This window comes from Scophthalmus maximus, chromosome 17, assembly GCF_022379125.1.
Source record: "Scophthalmus maximus strain ysfricsl-2021 chromosome 17, ASM2237912v1, whole genome shotgun sequence".
Taxonomy (NCBI): Eukaryota; Metazoa; Chordata; class Actinopteri; order Pleuronectiformes; family Scophthalmidae; genus Scophthalmus; species Scophthalmus maximus.
The window spans coordinates 16,227,283-16,246,711 of record NC_061531.1 but is presented as its reverse complement, the minus strand read 5'-3'; the positions used below and the strand labels follow the sequence as shown (position 1 = coordinate 16,246,711).

General features: G+C 45.4%; 1 protein-coding gene across 2 annotated transcripts in view; it reads right to left on the bottom strand.

Moving 5' to 3' along the window:
* Positions 1-19,429, bottom strand: part of znf385c (zinc finger protein 385C) — a 121,336-nt gene that overhangs the window by 84,424 nt on the left and 17,483 nt on the right. Inside the window, exon 5 of one of the 2 annotated variants that reach the window (XM_035616579.2) lies at positions 6,667-6,810. The exons of the other annotated variant lie outside the window; for it this stretch is intronic. The gene's annotated coding sequence lies outside the window, so the exon portion shown is untranslated. The remainder of the gene's footprint in view (positions 1-6,666; positions 6,811-19,429) is intronic. 2 annotated transcript variants of the gene reach the window in all.

Genomic DNA, 19,429 nt, shown 5'->3' with positions numbered 1-19,429 from the left:
TTCATACAGCGCTGCTGTCACAATCATACACTGCAGGAAGGGCAGGGGCAATGAAGGGTAAAGTGACCTGCCCAAGAACACTTCGGCATGCGGTCTGGGAGAAACAGGGATGGAACCACTGACCTTCTCTTTGGTGGACAACTTCTCTACCTCCTGAGCCACAGCCACTGGTTTAAAGAGAACACAATAAACAATGGGCCCTTGAAAGTCGATAATGATAAACAGGCAAATTAAAAAATTTAAAAAAACACAAAGCCTCTGAAGTGGCAGGTGGTCTGCTGGTGAGCATACTGTAAAATGTGGCACAGGAGAAAATGATGCAGTCATTAATATTACAGAATGTGATTTCTTCACTCTTATATGACAAATATCTGAGTTGTTAAGGGACATTTTCAACATGGGTCTTACTATCACAATCATAGTTTGTCCAGCTATAAATCATACAAATTGTTTTTTCCTCTCACGATTCCAAAAGATCCCTTTAAATTGCATAATGCTACTAATTACAACTTTAGCAGTGAGACTAACATCTCCAACGTCGACCAGAAGTTTAACCTATCAGTGGGTTAGTGTGACACAATGATGAGCTGGTGGTGTTGTTGTTGTTGTTGTTGTTGTTGTTGTTATTGTTGTTGTTGTTCCACGCTGGATGCGATACAGGATGCGCTCTTGGAATAGTGTGAAGGATCAGTGGACACGGTGGTGACAAGTGAGAATGTCGCTTGGTGTCACAGCAGCGCTATTCTTAGGTTCTATGTGATATATGCCTATACAGTCATTCTGTATAGTTGGCCTTGACTTACTGTACCACTGTTGCCCCGGATCAACAATGAGTATACGACTTAAAAAGAAAATCAGCAGCAGCCACCGGCTAAACTCTGATCAACAAACATGCTGACCCGTTGTGCGGCTCGTCTCGTTTTGCGTCGGAATAATTTCAAGTGTTTGAACTTGAATTATGCCTTGATGGTGAACAGACAGTAAACACAGAGGTAAGAGGGGCTTCAGCCCTGGAGCTTAAACCCTCCAGGCCACCTGGCATGGGTGGAAGATCAACCATGTAGCGTGAGACTGGTGCTGTAAAGGTCTGAGTGTTCGCTATAGCTGCTGTTCGTATATTCATGGAGCAGAAGAGCGAAGAATGAGAAATTCAAACCAACAGCAGAAAAAGTACTGCTGGTTTTAACAGCATCACAGATCCTGCCTGTTGGGCTTACTTAGTCATAAAGTCTGTATCATCCACCCCACAAAAATTTCCCTCAGGGGAAATATGACAGCGTGTTTTTAGCCAGCCTGTGTGGGTGGGTGGGTAGTTTTGAAAGCCAAAGAAAAGTCAATGAAATGAGTCCCTTTGCCCCTCCAGATGTTTGTGCAGGAAATTCAGCAGGAGTATGGCATCATCCCTCCACCTCGTCGCTGCTCCAAATCAAAAAGGAATCCAACAATTTCTCCACTTGCGGTCCCGTCTTCTTTTTTAATGAGCTTCTCCCACTGACTTCATCAGCAAAGGTTCCGCCAATCAGCGCCAAGAGGCAGATTAAGTAAAGTACTAATCCAGAAATTACCAAGTGCAGCTTGACAACTTGATATCTGTTTGCTTCATCCACTAACTGATGGATTCAATACTGGTTGTCTTTGCCGTCACAACCTCTGAGTCTGTGTCGAGGCCTGATCACACATCCTGGTACGGGGACCTGAATGTCCAGAACAAAAGATGCCTGGATCATATTGTGAAGGTGGCCGGCAAGATCACTGGCGAGCAGCGGATGTCCTCGTCTAGAATCTTTCATCGCCAGGTCTTACAGAAGGCAAGATTAGGGAGGCAAGACAAACTTGACCCCCTACCCTCTGGTCAGGAGGTACAGGGCAACAGATTCAAAATTTCCTTTAGACATAGCTGAGGAAGCTACAGTGGTTGTCCCTAGATTATCTGTTCATTTTTTCTAACAATTTTGATGTATTTTAACTGTTCTCATACCTTCGCACTGTCCTTTTATTTATCTTTTTTCTTCTACTTTTATCATGTGAACCTCTCGTCTATAGATGGGACAGCAGTGAAAAGGGAACTCTCATCATCTCAACCGTGTCAATCGTGAACTCTTTCAATTGTAACGTCAGCTGGGAGAACGGCGGTCTGCGGCCGTTACAGCCTGTTTTGCACAACAAGCGGTGTAACAGCAGCGGCGGTTGGAGACAAATGAATTCACTATTCCAACAGAAAAAAATCAGACGTGACTCTGATTGTTCGTCTGTCTGTCACAGATGAGAAAACGACATAAGGAGGGAAAGAGAAGCAGACTGGCCCCAACACACACACAGAGAGAGGAGACAGAAATGAGATGCCACCACGCGGCGATGTGGAGCTCGAGTGGTCCGAGACTGATGAGCAGCTCGGACCGGCTGCGGCAGATGCTGAACACGCGCGCGAGCGCCAGGAGATGAGGAGGGGTAATGATGCGCGAAAGAGAATTACGCCTCTCCTCCGCAGAGGACAGTCACTCTGCTCGTCGCGTGGACAACACTTATTTCAAATGACACTACTATCTATTCATGAGGTACATGTGCTCAGGTCTCTTTGTGCCTCTAGGTCGTCCCATTTGAAGGATCCTTCAGATGCGGGCCGAAAAACGCGTCCGTCCATCCACGGGTAATCGAGGATCCAGAGGGTGGGGATCCTTCTCGGGGCCAAACTATTTGGCTTTTTCATCAGACCATCCCTGCATTCATCTTATCCTTATTCCCCCCCCACACACACCAGTGATGCTCCTGCTCTTGTTAATGACCCGAATAAGCAGATAAAGTCGACATAAACGAAGGAGTATACAGTGATCAGGATGTGGATCATGCGTGGAGAGAGTGTGGTGCTCGGCACATCCTCGCACGTAGATGAAACTCTCTCACACACACACTCTTCTCGCCGTCAATGACTTTTTTCCAAGTGAAGGGCAGTGGATTACAGGCCAGTGGGGGCTTAGCGTGTAATTCAAACCATTTTCCATCACATTTGTACTCACTTGAGTCTAATCCCACCTGATTAACATGCCGGCCAAACGGGAGGGCGCCCGCTGCACTGACAAGGCCGTCAGTGCGGCGGGACGCTGATCAGCAACAGTCACACACACACACACACACACACACACACACACACACACACACACACACACACACACACACACACACACACACACACACACACACACACACACACACACACACACACACACACACACACACACACACACACACACACACACACACACACACACACACACACACACACACACAGAGGTGTAAATCTGTGGGAAAGCTTATGTCATCGTTCGGGCTATGTTATTGTAGCCCGAACGATGACATCTGATAATAGTCAAATACAATATGTGCTTTGAATGAGCATTTAAGACACTTTATTTATTCCACCTACATCTGTGTCTCATAGATGATGCTCAACTCCTCTACACTGCCAAACCCCAGCCCTGCAGCCCGGTATTTTCTGGTGGATTATTATGGCTTTAGTTTACACACCCACACACAAACACACAAACACACACAAGAGATTAAATAAGGGGTGCATCACTGCAATCACTTCCAAAGTTATTACAGTCTGAGAATGTGGCAGAATCAGATCAAATCAAAAATACAGCGTCAGACTCCGTGAGCCGGCCGACATTCGTGGATGAGCTTGGTCGTATTTTAGGAAGCCGTATGTTGGCTTTATTACATGAATGGCCTCTATATATACGTCCTCGAAGCCTGTGATTATCTTTCACACAAGAAGGGACAGACCTTCTTGGAAATTGGTCACAGCTTCCTGGGCAGAGCCTACGCTCCAATCTGCCTCTACGGACTCAGCTTTCTTTTCATCTTCAGTACGGAGGCTTAGGGCTTCAGCTGGGGCTGCGTGACCCCGGTTGGCTAATGGTCCTCTCACATAATGGAGGTGGAAATAATAATAAAAAAATGGTCAAAAGGCGGGTGCTTGTGTTACGGCACTCGAAGCATGACAGACGTTAGTATTCAGACATGAATGTGTCAGAACATTTTGGCAGAGAGCTGATAATTTGATCTGACATTATTAAATTGAACAGCAGAACCTTAGTGTTCATCTTTTTTTCCTCAAGTATTGTTTTCTATTTATCTATTTATAGGATTAATCTGCTGTTGGTGTTGGAGTCTGCATTCATAGGAAAATGATGCAGCATATAATCCAGAGTAAGTCACTGCCAATGTAAACCCAACATTTCCTACTCATGTGTCACCAAATCAACAAGGTCTGAAATCTGAAGGATTATGGATTTAAGTCTTGAATGTTAGTATCAATCCATTAAATGACTTTAAATTGCAAATGTCAGGGATTTAATCACATGTTTAACAGATCAGCTGCGAGCAGACAGAAACATGATTGACACAAAGCAAAAAGTTTAAGTCACAAAACAAGCATTTGATTCCAGAATGTCCAGAACATGCAGAATGGCAAAAAATAATGATTCTGAATGAAGGCTGGCAGAGTCTCTGCTGCTGATAAAATCAGTCGTGTGTCGGACACACGACTTTATTCTTCCTGAACAGTGACGCGAGCAGCATCTTATATCACCACAGGCTACAGAGCCGATGTGACTGAAGACAGGCCTGGTCCAAAAAGAAAATGGCAGAGAGGGAAGAGAGAAGAGGGTGAAAGAGAGTTGAGATAATATGTTGTGATTTTGCGATATACAAATAAAAATCGAAATTGAACTGAAATAAAGTGTGTCACTGGGCGGGTCGCGTGTTTGACATTTCTAGACCTTACGTAAACAAACTAACGGTGATGTCGGGGTCTGAATGTGTCGGTCTAATTTCCGGCGTTCTGTAGGGTCACGTTGAAAAAAACTAAATGGTAGAAAGTGAAAGGGAATTGGTTTGAACAGCATGAAAGGGAGTAGTGTTTGATGACTGACATGGAGCTATATACGCCAAAAAGAAGCAGAAAGATGTCTATACATCATTTGGGGGATGTAACATCCAGGGAAAAAAACATTTTTCATCCCAAGTGAGCATGAATTTGATCATTTGTGTGTAGTTTATTTATTTAGCTGAAAAGTGGCCATTGACGAGATGGAACTCCTACTGAAAATAAGTGTTAGGAATGTCATTTTCCCTTCGCCGCTGGTTGTCGAGTCGTGAGTGAAAAATCCAAACATCATCATATCCAACATTTGTTTTTCTCCGTCAAGCCCCGGGGCTTTTCAAACTAAAACAGGGAGAGGAGCATTTCCAAACTTATAGGCGCTAGAAAACTCCTCGATGTTAATAGATGATAAAGGTAAATGTTTAATTCATGAAATATAAAAGTGTGGATGTAGATCAAAGTGCCAATTAAACACAAACAGTCGTTCCACCTATTCTTCGAGCTACAGAGAATTTCTAGCGTCAGTCGGAGGATGCACACATCCTCAGACTCGCGGGCCTCAACCCCCCGGAGGCTGCGGGTCCAGGGCAGACCGGAGGGCCTGTTCTTCACCGCCCACACAAATTCACCTCCCGAGTCCCTGCTCCTTTTTCCAAATTAGACAGAAACACTCCGCGGAGTCAACCCACGCTCGACTGTCAAAACAAAGTGCTCCGGAACCCGCCTGCAGAGCTCAAAGCTTCTGCCCAAGTCGGGGGAGTCGGAGCACTTCCACCAATCTTGAGATTCTTCCCAGGTGAGTTTTGTAAACGTCCTATGACTCAGCACGAATTCCTGATCAGATCCAAACTGATTAAACCACGGACATTTTGTAAGCTCGTACAAAATCCTGCACAAACGACACTCACTGCTCGGTGACCCGAAGCCCACAAATGTGCCGCTTATCTGCTGAAGTGACTTTGCGGGGAAGAAAAGTGGTTTAAAGATATGGAGAAAGAAGTCGTGATGTTGTTACTGTCGGAAGTTAACGGTCACTTTTCCAGCAGATGTTGCTGCACGCCGGGCTAAAGAAGAAGCAGCGTGGTTAATGGGGGTCACGGAAAGCTGCGGCTCATTTCTGCGGCGCTATCAGTCCGTGTTTTGTGATCAAAGTCCTCCGAGCCTGCTCTAAATCTAGAATATAAATGAGACAAAATATACACAGGACTCAGCACATCCAATACTAAGCAGAAACAAAACGCCGCAGCTGCTGCCTCCTCCTCCTCCTCCTCCTCCTCCGCGCGTGCAGTTCAACATAAAACAATTCCTATCAGACGACACAATTTTCCTTCCACACACACAGAGAGAGAGAGACCCAAGACACAATAAGTGTAGAACATCAACAGCAATCAGTGACTCAGGAAAGACAAATAGTAGGCTTTAACATTCATAAAAATTCAAACCCATTCAAGCCAAACAAAAAGCTACTTTCTCCTGCGTGAAGGAAAGCTTTTGAAACAGCATTAGTTTTCAGCTTATTCATCCTCTCCCTTATCACACACACACACACACACACACACACACACACACACACACACACACACACACACACACACACACACACACACACACACACACACACACACACACACACACACACACACACACACACACACACACACACACACACACACACACACACACACACACACACACACACACACAACTCAGTGCATCAGAATCCTGTTAAATCAACCTTACGTCACCCCTAAAAGACATTGGCGTTAGACCAGGCCGCTCACCGAGAACGGGATGAACACGAGGGACAGGGGAGCGCAGCCCCTCCTTGTTGTGTTTGGGTTCTTTTGCCGGAGGTGCAGGAGAAGGGGCTCTGCCGGTCACCCATGCATGTGAGGCCAGTCTGTTGCAATTTCCTTCTGCCTACACTGTAAAACAAAAACAAAAAAACAAAAAACGGCGGAATAAGCACAGGGGAACGTTCTGCAGAGAAAAGAAGGGCGTAAAAACCTCAAAGGCAGCGAGGACTTTTAACGAGATTCCTTAATGATAAGTGCGCCGGTGTGAAAATCCTGCGGTGAACTTCCACTGTGAGGTTTAGGGCGAATAGAGATGGCACAATATTCTATACACATGGTTTGGCAGTGCCACCGTGCTGCTCAGTGTCACCTGGACGCACACTGGCATTCACTGGGCAGACTGTACCTGCAGATCTGAGGGCACGCGGTTGAAATGAGGCCAGAGATCACTATGAAGATTTCAGGGAGCGGTTTGAATCTGGAATGTAATCCGCCACTCATTTCTCCGAATATAGCAACTATTTCCTTTGTGAGCTATTACCATATATCAGTGGGCACAATCTGGCCCTTTCTGAGCCAACATGTGGATGTACAGATGTAAAAATATAGCAAGCAATGAAGCCAACAGACTCTTGTGGTGGGAAAAAAAAGGAGGTCTTGTGATATTTTGGTAGCAGTCTGAGGAGGAGTACGAGGTCTTACACAGCACTGCCAGGGTCTGGGGGGGGGGGAGTCCAGAGGGTGTGGACCCTGTGACTGTAATAGAAAATCTGTCTTTCATCCTCCTCTTTAACCACCGACCCAATTAGCGTTTCAGTTCACACTCAACACGGCAATTAGACAGAACTAATATTAGAAGTGCTAAACGGAGAGATAATGTGAGACAGAGAGAGAGAATTTGCAGGAAATGTGTGAGCAGGCTGGAGGTGAAACTTGAGACAAAGTGAACCGCAGTCTTCACAGCACTGGGAAGCGAACACACACACACACGAACACACACACACGAACACACACACGAACACACACGCGCCTGGAGACAATGAAAAGAAAAAGACGTTTTTCTCTCCAGCTCTTGTCCGGATGATACACATTTTCCTTTTAGGGACAGAGACAAACGTTCTCCTCCCTGGCCGTATATTGCTCGTCGAACAGCATGAGCGGCGCGGGGGATCGAGCAAAGCCAGAGTCCAGCCACGCAAATGGCTCGGCTGGCCTCAGAGAAAATCATTACACTCATTAGGATTCCACTGTGCTCTCGTCACACCGTCGGCCACCCCATGTCGCTACTGCAAAACTGTCATGCGGGAGCCACGGTCAAGCTCTGTGGGACGGGCCTCCCCGCTGGGACAAATGCCTTCACCTGGTGGGGCATTGTCTTTTTATTGACAGAAAAAAAGAAGCTTGAGGGAAGAGTCCAGTTTTCTTTACACAGTTATTCCGTTATACTGACATCAAGGGTTCTCGTCATTACGCTAACTTTGCTTGTTTTTACTGAACCCAACAAACCAAACGAGTGTGTGATTAGATCCGATGTTGTACTTTGTTGGCGAGTTGCCCAAACATAAAATATAAAAATAATAGCAGTTGCAAGACGGTTTAGCTGTAAGTTACAGTTTTCATGTGTTGTATAGTGGAGTTGGTGAGGAATCAGAAGCAGTTATGCAAAAGTCTCAGAATTTAAAACGTTGGATATTGTGTTTAAATTTCCGCTGTTAGGTTTTGTCAGCTAGACGGCAGGCGAAAAAGGCCTTACAAAGCAAATGGAGACAATAACCTTCTTTAAAATTAGTGAGAGGAATATTTACCATTAAACGCCATCTGTGTGTCTTTTCATAAGGGCTCAAGATCAAAATGAATACGGCCTTTTGGTCATAAAGACATTAACATTATTTATAAGGTCAATTAGACACAGCTTGTCCAACTTTTATTTGTTAATATGAGGCATAACTTTACTCTGAGAACCATGTCAGTCAAAGTGTGCTGTGTGTCTGTGCTGGTGAGCCGCAGGCTCCTCAGATCAGCTCCGATATCCTGGTGAAAGAGGCTGTAGGTTAAGAGGCCGAACGGAAAAAACTGTTGTTTTTGACATGAATTAAAGATGGGTTTGAGGAGTGCTGTGGCTCTGTCCTGAAACTCCACTTTCAACCAACTGGGTGGACAACAGAGCTGCAGGATCTCTGGTGAGATGTGAAAATGGCTCCCAGCAGATTGTTGGATCAGACGGAGAAGTCGCACGCAACCTACCGGGTTTCGAACACTAATTTTCTGGTTACATCATGTCAGTGCAAAGTAAATTTTAGTCTAGTTAATTTGAAGGGGGGGGGGAGAAAACACCCATCTGTTAAAACAAAAATCATGACAGACCTGTTTTCGGGAAATTACAGCATCAATCAAAGAGTCTGGCTCTTTGTGTGGAAATACAGAGGAAGTGCACATATACTCAACTGTTTGATTTGGCTGCCCAGTTCATTACAGCGCATATGCACACATTTATATCGCGCAACAAAAATCTACAGAGAAGTCAAATTTCGTATAGCCCACTAAACTTGCCCTGGCGGCCTTAATATGTCCAGCATTATGACACCTTTTGTCCTTAAGAGCGTCAGTTATCTTTATAGGAATACGACACAGTAATAACCTCCCTCATTTCCATAATCCATCCAGATAAGGAAAAACGACCGGTAACATCCCTGAGCACATCATTAAAGTTTTCAAATCCTGACGATAGCAGCTTCACATCACCGAAAGGTGCTGAATCATCTTCTACCGACAGCCCGTTGGTGGAGCGGAGGATGACGGCACTTCATACAACTACGTGTATAGGTCACCAGCTTTGAGGTAATTGTGGCATTAAAAATATATATTTTGTCTAATTTGAACACAATTTTCCTCACTATTAGCACATCTTGCTCGAATACGTTAACTGCATCAGAATCGTGTTAATTGCCAAGGAAGGTTTCACTAACAAGGAATTTCCTTTGTTTGTTTTGGTGCATAACAACACAAAATAAAAAGAAAGTACTGCAAGTACAAGGTGAAGAGCAGAAAAACGTTATAGTATGTGCTATATTGACGTATGTTCATTGAAAAACATGCATAACCTTAAAGCCCCAATATCTCAATCCCCTTCTCTTCAGCACACGGCAGTCCAACAGAGTATGAATCTAACGAATAACGACTGGGATTTCAACAGGCAAATTTACATTTTAGCACTTTACGAAAAAAAATAATCCACAAAACTATCAAGTGAGCCTGAGAATGACAAGGCCGGAGAGCAGAGAGAAGGAAGGACCGCTCAGAACTGTTGAAATAGCACTGTGGGCTGAGTGATAGGACAGCTGCAGCACAAAGGAGAAGAATGGAAAGAGAAAAAGAGAAATGGTGCAATATTTGGAGCTTTATGCTCTTTGTTGTTCTACTTTGCTGGAGTACACTCTGACTTCACATTGGTAGCAACTTTCTCTATTTTTTCCCCCATTGTGCTCCAATCAGCTGTATGCTTTGTGTAAAGTCTGTTTTCTGTGTAAAAGCTGTGTCCCTTCCACCTCTTCCTTCCTCCCTCCCTCCATCCCTGTTTCTATCTAGGGGTGATGAGTCAGGGAGCAGCAAGGGGTCCAAGATATTTGCATGGGTAACTCGCCTCATTTCCTTTCCTAATGGTAGACTTGAGAGCGTGGCAGCTGACAGAAATGGGGGCTGTGGGAAACGGGAAGAATGAGTGGGTGGGTGCTTGCGTGAAGGGGGTTGACAGAACAACAGGCAGGCGGATACAGAAAAATAGATGGAATAAAAAGAAAAAGTGAATGATGAAGTGTGTTCAAGCGGGCTGGTGGGCACTGGAGAATGCATTAGCGTGAATATAGCAACAGCCACTAATGCAAATGATGCGCTTTTCCACAAGTGAGTCATTTGTAGCCCAAGTGTGCTGATTAGAATTGAGGTAACACAGTGATTCATTGTTGCTCGTGCTATGTGACTAGCTCAACCTTGACAACCCATTCTCCACCTCCTCCTCCTCTTCTTCTTCTTTGAGATGCTATATGGCTCACTGATTCATCCACTCTGCTAGTGGCGCAATGTTGGAACTCTTACATGTGTACTTGTGTTAGCAAGCATGTGTGGTAGCATTCCTGCACCTTTTGGTGGTGGGCAGTCAAGCACCGCTCGCCGGTTCACTCCAGTAGAGGAGGAGAGGCCCACACATCATCCCCATGACAACAGTCCCCTTGCTTGCCAATATGAGCACCTCTACCTATCTAAGTCATTAGGCAGTCAGCCACTGATGCATCACCCATTGTCAGATGGTGCACTACAAAGCAGCTGGACCCTTGCACACAAACCAAAAAACAACAAACCAATACAAACACACTCTAAAACAAAAAGGACTGTGGTGCCAATCTAAATATTAGACTGGTTAAAAAGATCCATGGCAGATAATCGGAGTGCTACACAGCAAAAGAGACGCAATAGGTCCCAGTCCCTGCCTGCCCCCTCTCCTCGCTGAGGGACTATCACCCAGCTGCAAGAGGTAATTTGGACCTGCGAGCATCCCCGTTTGCCATCCATCTGGTACTGAAGCGCTGGGAATGAATTCAGTGTGTGCGTGCGTGTGTGCGTGTGTGCGTGTGTGTGTGTGTGTGTGTGTGTGTGTGTGTGTGTGAGCGCGCACGCTTCTGTTTGCAGCAGTTTACTATTGCATGCCAGGCCCCTGGGCTGGCACCACTCTTCACAGGACCCTATGCTAGCGTGATTGCTCCCCAAGCGAAATAGGCCTTATATCCCAGTACAGCTGAGCAGGCTACAGGCTAGGGGGGGAATTCTGAAGGGATGCAAAAGGGGCTTGCCAACCATGGAAGCTTTCACTCAGGCTAACTGCGTCACAGGCTTCTGCATTTGTCACTGCATTAGGACAAATACAGGCACCTCTTTTCCAATAGACAAGCCTTGCCACAGTCTAGAACTTCACATTGACATTAATCGACCATATTAGCCCCTTGAACTCCTATTTCACTTTAAAGAATACTTCAGCAAATCAAGTATTGTACTCCCATGACGTTGCTTTAATCACAAGAGACCCATTTGAATGGTTGAGATGTTCCTGATGCAAGTATGGGTCAAGTTTCAAAATGCCGGGATCCTCCAATTTCTCATGAAGTGAACACTTAAATGACCCTACATGAAGGGGACAGTATGCTTCAGCAGAATTGCCGGTCAAATGGCTGAACAGCTTTGGAAAGGCACTGCTCCCAAACCTCTGCAACATCAGCATTGATTGTGGTTTGAATGTAGGCAGGGTCTCAAAGTTCTCTTTCGACCTCTTTTTCCAATTCTTTAGACATCTACTCCTGTCATTTTCTTCCTGAACAACTGGGTGCAAGCAATATTAATACCTTCTAGGAGAGACATGGTGAGCATACCTCGGTCCTTAGGCCCTCTTTACCTGGCTAACGCCCAAGTCTTTGAAACTCTGTAACCCAGGTTTTCTGCTGAAATGTCTTCAAACCCCTAAACCAGGTGACACCATTAGTTATTTTCTCTGGACTTGACAAAGCTCCTCTAAAGTCACCAAAGACATACACTACAATTCTGAGCGGAACTCCAGATAACTAGTGAGCTGATCTTGATGTGTAAAATTGGTGGAGTAACCTCTAATTAACTTATTCATGAATGATACCCCTGAGTGATCTGTCAGTCATCATGTGAGGACCAAAAAACTAATGATATTTGAGGTTGCACTCTAATGATGGCGATTGTGGTTGCAGCATCGCACTTGTTCCTTAAAACGATCATCTCCTCAGTCCTACTTTAATTGGGATTGACATTTAAATGAAGTAGTTAATGTGTGCCAAGGACAGAGCATGCCGTGTTAACAATTAAAATGCTGCTTAATGGGGCATGCCAGAGCTATTTTGAGTGCATGTTGTGGGAGAAAGAATACGGCATACTCAGAAACCAGAGCGTTTCCCTGAAGTGGGCCAAGGTCAGAGCCACTCCTTCCTTTCTAGGCTAGCTGCTCATCATGCAAGCACTTCAAACCCCTGAATACAGTCATTAACATAAACACCAACCTGGGAGAAGGCTTTTAGCATACAAAAAGTGGCAATCGAGGATATTCTGTCATTTATGTAACACTTCTCTAGGCATGTAGAAATGCAGGGGCTTAGAAGTGCCCACGGGGCCCATTACTCCGCTCTCTGAAAGACAGGCTTCCTCTCACATCTAACTCTCTCTGTCAGATATAAAGCACCGTATGTTCAGGCTATTGGGAAGACCTGGGCTCAATGGTACAGAGGAAGTCAAACCGACATGGCTGGAAGTTTTGGGCTTGGGAGATCACAGACCGGACAAGAAAAACAGGCAAGAGGGTAGGAGGGATGTGGAAGCCGCCAAAATCAGACACTACGCTGGGACTAGGGGTCTCAAAGGCATATGTGTGGACAGGATGGAAACGAGATGGAGCAGAGAGGGCAGTGCCAGAGAGAGGTGGAGGAGGAAGTCAAATACAGAGCTCCAATGTATGTCCTCCGCACCAATCCCATCCTTCTGCCTTCATTCCTCTAAAGGCTCCAGTGTGCTCCATGTGTCCCCTGCCAGAGGGGGAACAGGACTGCTCTCTGTGTTTTCCGTACTATGTAAGGGATTGGTCACCCTGCAGGCAACTTTCAGTGTGTGCTTTAGGGGTTAGATTTGAGTCCAGGGCTGTGTGTTCATGTGCCACGGGAAAGTTTGCAGTGGAGGAGGAGTACCTTGATATAGGCTGTGAAGTGGGCAGGCTGTCGAGGTCCTGTGGAGGCAATGACTGAGCACAGTGTCGAGAATATGAAACAAATTCCTTGCACTTGTGACACGTTTCCATCCTGCTGCCTGGAGGAGTTTAAGCAAACTTATGAAAAGCCTAAGTGTTCTTTGTAGATTTGACTGGCATTAGAGAAGTTGACATTGTCCTTTTTCATTCTGTCTGGCGTCAGTTAAAGAGAGGTGCTTGACAATTTTATGCTATCAAAAATGTTTTTGGGATGCCTATTTTGTTTAATTATGCAAATGTACTCAAGAGAACGGAACACGATTGCATAATTAAACAAGAGCCTGTAACTGTGCTACAACATGGCATGCCCGTTATATAAAACACTACCACCAGCCGCTGATTATCTTAGCATAAAGATGAAATATCCAATTATGTTATATCTAGTTTATGTTATATTTTTGGGACAGATATTAGAGCGGTATCAGTTTTCTCATCTAACTCTCTGCTAGTGAGCAAATAAGTGAATATTTTGCTTTATTCTATATGGATATCATTTATTAATCTTATACTTTTATTATGTATTATGACCACGTACTATCTAAATTATTTAAGAATGAGATTTTATGGATTTTTACCACCTAAATAAAAGTGAACAAAGAAATTTTACTAGGATGTATTTTAATTCAATCATTGTGTGCAACATGAATGAAACTACAAGTACATTTGCATTTACAGTAAACATGAGCGTAAAAGAGTAAGTGAGAAAACACGACTGGCGATCTGCAGCCCGAGGTTCTCTCGTTCAGTCGATCCCTCCCGTGTTCTCTTTCTCTAAGTTTGCCATCAAAAAGCATTAACAGAGCCCAGAGCGAGTGTGTTCTCCTTCAGTACAGCGATTTAGATATTGATTTCCTTCAGACTTTTGTTGTTCAATTTGGCCTTGAAGAAACAAAGCGCCTTGTTTTGATCCTTCCCTGTTTCTTAGAACAGAGTCACCGAGGCATCACTGTGCTGTAGATCTTGTACCACCCTGTTCACACGACCGGGACTACTAAGAGACAAGAAGCCTTTCCTTTTTTTTTGGCATTCAGATGTTCCAGAGAGCATACAAAATATAATTCTGCAGAAACACAATCACATTTGTTAAAACCAGCCATACTGGTTCCATTACTGTAAAGAAATGCAACCCTTTAAATAGAGAGGCTGTTATAAGCTTTGACCAAGAAGGCAGCAGTTATTAGTGCAAAGCAGAGGTGGACTAAGCATTTTTTATCTTTTGCTGTGGCCCCTCTCTGACAGCGGTGCCGTTACGATTGTTAACCCGGCCCGTGGAGCCCCAGTTTTGTCAGCAAAAACGCTCCGAGGAGAGGAGCACTGAAAGATGACCCTTCTCTTTACGGAGAGGAAAAGAATATATGGTTCAATTATAGGTCCTGTCAAGCCGGTATGAGTTTGCGATGGCCTGAACTGAGCTGGGGGGAGATACAGACAGGCCAATAACTAATGTAGTACAAGTGGAACTCTTTGTGGGCTCAGCTTTTGATGCCTTATCCACCGTGCATAGCCTTGTTTAAAACTCATATTCGCAAACACAAAGAGAAACAAACGTGTAATTCAAATTTGTGAAAATTTGTGCAATGAATCACTGGTAGAATCAGTCGTCAACGTTGCCAGTCAACTCTGCATATGCCGCAGAAGCACTGACTCACCAAACGGGTAAGAAATGCCAAGAGAGACGAGGCGAATCGATGCGGTTAAACAGGCGAGATTTCAGTAGATCAGCGAGTCGATGTGTGTGCGTCAGCCGTGTTAGTAAAGAGCTGATGTCTGGCTGCTGCTGCAGGGCTAAGAGGGATTTTAAACTGGAGGAAGTAGTGTTAATGTGCGTTCTTGAAGAGTAGAGAGCTGGCCTTTCTTTGTTCATCCACTCTCAGCCCACCAGTTTGACACAGCTGATAAGAGGGCCCAAGCAGAGGGCAAAGGCACATCACACACACACACACACACACACACACACACACACACACACACACACACACACACACACACACACACACACACACACACACACACACACACACACACACACACACACACACACACACACACACACACACACACACACACACACACACACACACACACACACAGAGCAGAAAGATAGAGGTAGATACCACAGGGAAAGAAGAAAAAAAAACAGACACACAAAATGAAATCTGTGACTGTGGAAAGAATAAACAAGCTCAGTTTCCAAGAGCCGCTGAGCCCACATATGGTAAGAGGGTGATAATCTGACTTTTAATCAAAGACCAGGCCGCCACTGATAGGTTTGCTAAGCCCACCAGAGGAGATGGCAGAGCCGGATGAAAGAGCACAGCCGGATGGTATGAGCAATTCTGAGTCAGCCGCTACGTCAGCAGTGGCATCACAAGCGCGTCTTCAGCATCACCGGACGCTATCGGGCTATCTGGGGCGACCAGGGCCGCACCCATCACTATCCAACCTCCTCTCCTCGCAGCCTGCGTGGTTCACCAGGAGACACGCAGTAAAACAAGAGTGCGTGCCTCAGATCCAGCGCTCCAGACGGCGGAGGTTACTGTGATCAGCATGGATTAGATGTCTCTCTAGCCTGATCAATGAGACGTGGAGGCTGGGGAGGGAGGGGGGGGGGGCAGTGACTTGGCGGGGTGGAGGAAGCTTTGGTGCCACCTCCTGCCGGCTGTAATGACTCTGATAGCCGATACCTGCAGCGGTGGGAGGCAGGAGAGGAGCCAACTGGCTGCGCTGGATATAAAACAGATCCTGCTCCTGAAGGACGGTCTCTTACGTGGATGTAAGCTGAAAACCACAGACGAGACGATCCACAGAAACACAGAGGCACCGTCTCATTCACACAGAGTTCAATAAATGGAAATGTGTTTTTAAAAAAATGTCGCTACCGCGCTCGAGAAGAAGCATTAACAGATTCACCAGGCCTCTTGAGCTCAGCGCCTCAACAAGACGACGGAGGTCAAGTGTGCGATCGGTGCGACTGTCGGGAGGGATGAAGCATGTCTGCATAACAAAAAGTTCCCTCTAACTCGTTAATCATACTACTTCTGCAGGGGCCACTTGCCAGGTCATCATTGTAAATGAGAAGCTGTTCTCAATTGATCTTACCTGGTAAAATAAAGGTAAAATCAATATAAAAAATCATGTAGTTTCAGAGCATGTACTCGAGAATGGGAGCTGTTAAACGTTTCACACGTACAGAATTAAAAAGACTGAGCCACACATAAACACCGGAAGAGAAACCTGTAACTGTGATGGAACGCCGAGACTCACAGGTACAAGTTCACCTCAGCAACTGATATCTGAATGTAAAATAGATGACACATATCTGTGTGGTGCCTGTCATATTCATCATTTGCTGCTATTTCACATTCAGGTGAAAGTGGTGACAGCAAAATGTCTTTTCAGATGCTATTTTCCTTCCGAAAGCGTCCAAACTGCTGAAACATTTATGGCACAATGGGGCACGATGTTTATTTCTATTCGAAGCCTTTCCTGTACACATCTTTCGCTGCCTAGGAATGGACGCTATAGTAAAAGCAACTTGATTTTCATATGAATTCCTGGGAAGCAATAACCTCAGTTTGTGTCATAATTGACTTGTTAAGTTTAAACTCATATCAACCTTCACAATAGGAATAAAAAAATAATAATAGTTAAGTGTTGGATAAGTGGAAAAAGGGCAAATTTTGCTAAAAAAGCACAATATCATTCAAAAGCTTTTAGAGTGCAGGGCCATTCTGAAATTCAGCTCTGATATAATAATCCCCTATCAGCCAAATATCTTTTACTTGAACTAATGCTTTTCAGTCATTCAGATTTAGCCACCAAACGAACACTAGCCTGTGATTAGCGAGGGCATTAATTTTCCCCGCAGCACTTTTGCAGTACAAATTTTCTCCAACACTATTTACCACATGAATACTCCAAACAGTCCTGAGAGTGGACAGACGGCCTGCAGGGGAAGTGACGAGGACAAAGGCACAAAATACATCATCCAGAGGGAGGAACTGGTATTTTCAATCTACAGCAGGGGAAGATGGAGAAAGCAAATGAGTAACATCTTCCATTTTGCCCATACTTAAAAGGCCAGTAAGCGATTTTGGAGAAAGCTTATTCGGCGGGTGTGGGATACAAACGCACTAACCACGAGGCCAAAACCCCAGAGTCTCAGCGTTTGTCCCTTTCACGTCTCTCAAGGTGTCGGGGAGTGATGTTTACAGACGGCAAACAGTGTTGTGTGGTGCGGTCCGCACCAGGTTTTATGTTTTCAATTTACAGGGTCAGGGCTGTACTGAAAAACCAGATTCTTTTTTTTTTGCCGCACACACAGGACCGACAGCTGCGACGGTGGGGAAATATTTTCGCTGAATTTTACGAAACGCTTACTGCCCCTCTAACGCCGTTGAGCAATCAACCCACAACAGGTCTGTCAGAGCTCCAGTGAATGGCTGTGGTTGTGCCTGGCATGGACGTGGGCGGCTGAATGAACGCCTGTATGAGCGGCAGGGTGTTGCTAAGAAAAACACAAAAAACGCTCAAACCATAGAGGAACATCAATACCATATAGCACACGTGCCTGTGCACAGAGAGAAACGGCCGTGTTACACACGATATCTAAATATTCATAGGAGCTGTCCATAACGGGCGTGTTTCGGATCAAATGATCTTAGCCGCCACCCTTCCTGCCGAGTGCAGCTGCACCCAAACAAGTGGTCTATTTAGTGTTTGTTGTTGTTGTGTGGAGTGGCAGCCGAGGTTTACCTGGCCAAACACACTGAGCCCAGTGTTCGACCCCCAGAGCTCCGTCACTCACCGGCCGCATAGACGCACCACTGTGTGTGCGCGGCGCGTGCGTGTAAATGAATGTGCGGCTCTTAACACTGGGGCCACTGTCAGTGTGAGTGAAAAAACACACACACACACACACACACACACACACACACACACACACACACACACACACACACACACACACACACACACACACACACACACACACACACACACACACACACACACACACACACACACACACACACACACACACACACACACACGTATATCTACAGCTCGTGGCACTGACTTCATTGACTCCTGGTGCGTTCTGTAAATGAGGATAATGATTTCATAACAACCAATCAAAATTAGATCGAATGACGCAGATGCCGACTGTGCCCCACTTTCTTGCTCTCAGATCACCACGTGGGGAGAGCGATGGGTAAAAGCTGTCATGAGAGAATGAGAGGGGAATCACACGGTGATCCTGGCTAAAACCTACGACCGCGTTTTCATTTTAAAACAGTCTCCATCCACACAAGCATTTCAACTCTGTAAAACTATTAATCCCCGTTATTACTAACACACCTGAAAACATATATCATGTCAGGGCAAGTGTGTATCGGTGTAAACTGGAAGCAGATTCTACGGACGAGAAGCAACAATGGATAAAAGGAAGAGGAGAGATTTCTTCTGTTAAACAAATTAAGTAAGTGAGTTTAGAACGTTCTGTTTTCACCGCTGGTAGACGAGTCATGATTGATAAGAACCAATCAGGAAGCGAATGCGTGTGAGTTTGTCATGGTTTCTAAAAACATCTTTGTTTTTGCCCGTCCGTACTACAACGCCGCTACAGGTTTTCAAACTAGAACGGGGCGAGCAGCATTTTCCAAACATCTCAGTTTTCGGCGCTCGAAAGCTCCGGAGTAGTGTGGACAGCAGGCGGAAACCGAGCACCGGGAGTGATGTTTTAAAATGAAAATGCAGTAATGTGGATGTAGCCACAGAGAGGAAGAGTTAAATCTACGCCCGGCCTCCTCAGTGTCACGTCTGCAGCTCCCCACTGAGGAGCAGGCAGCCTCCTGCCTGAGTCTATCCCCAGGCTGAGCACCTCCCGTCAGGTGTGTCAGTCAGCCAGGCAGGCAGGGGGCAGGGGGCTGGGGGCTGGGGGAG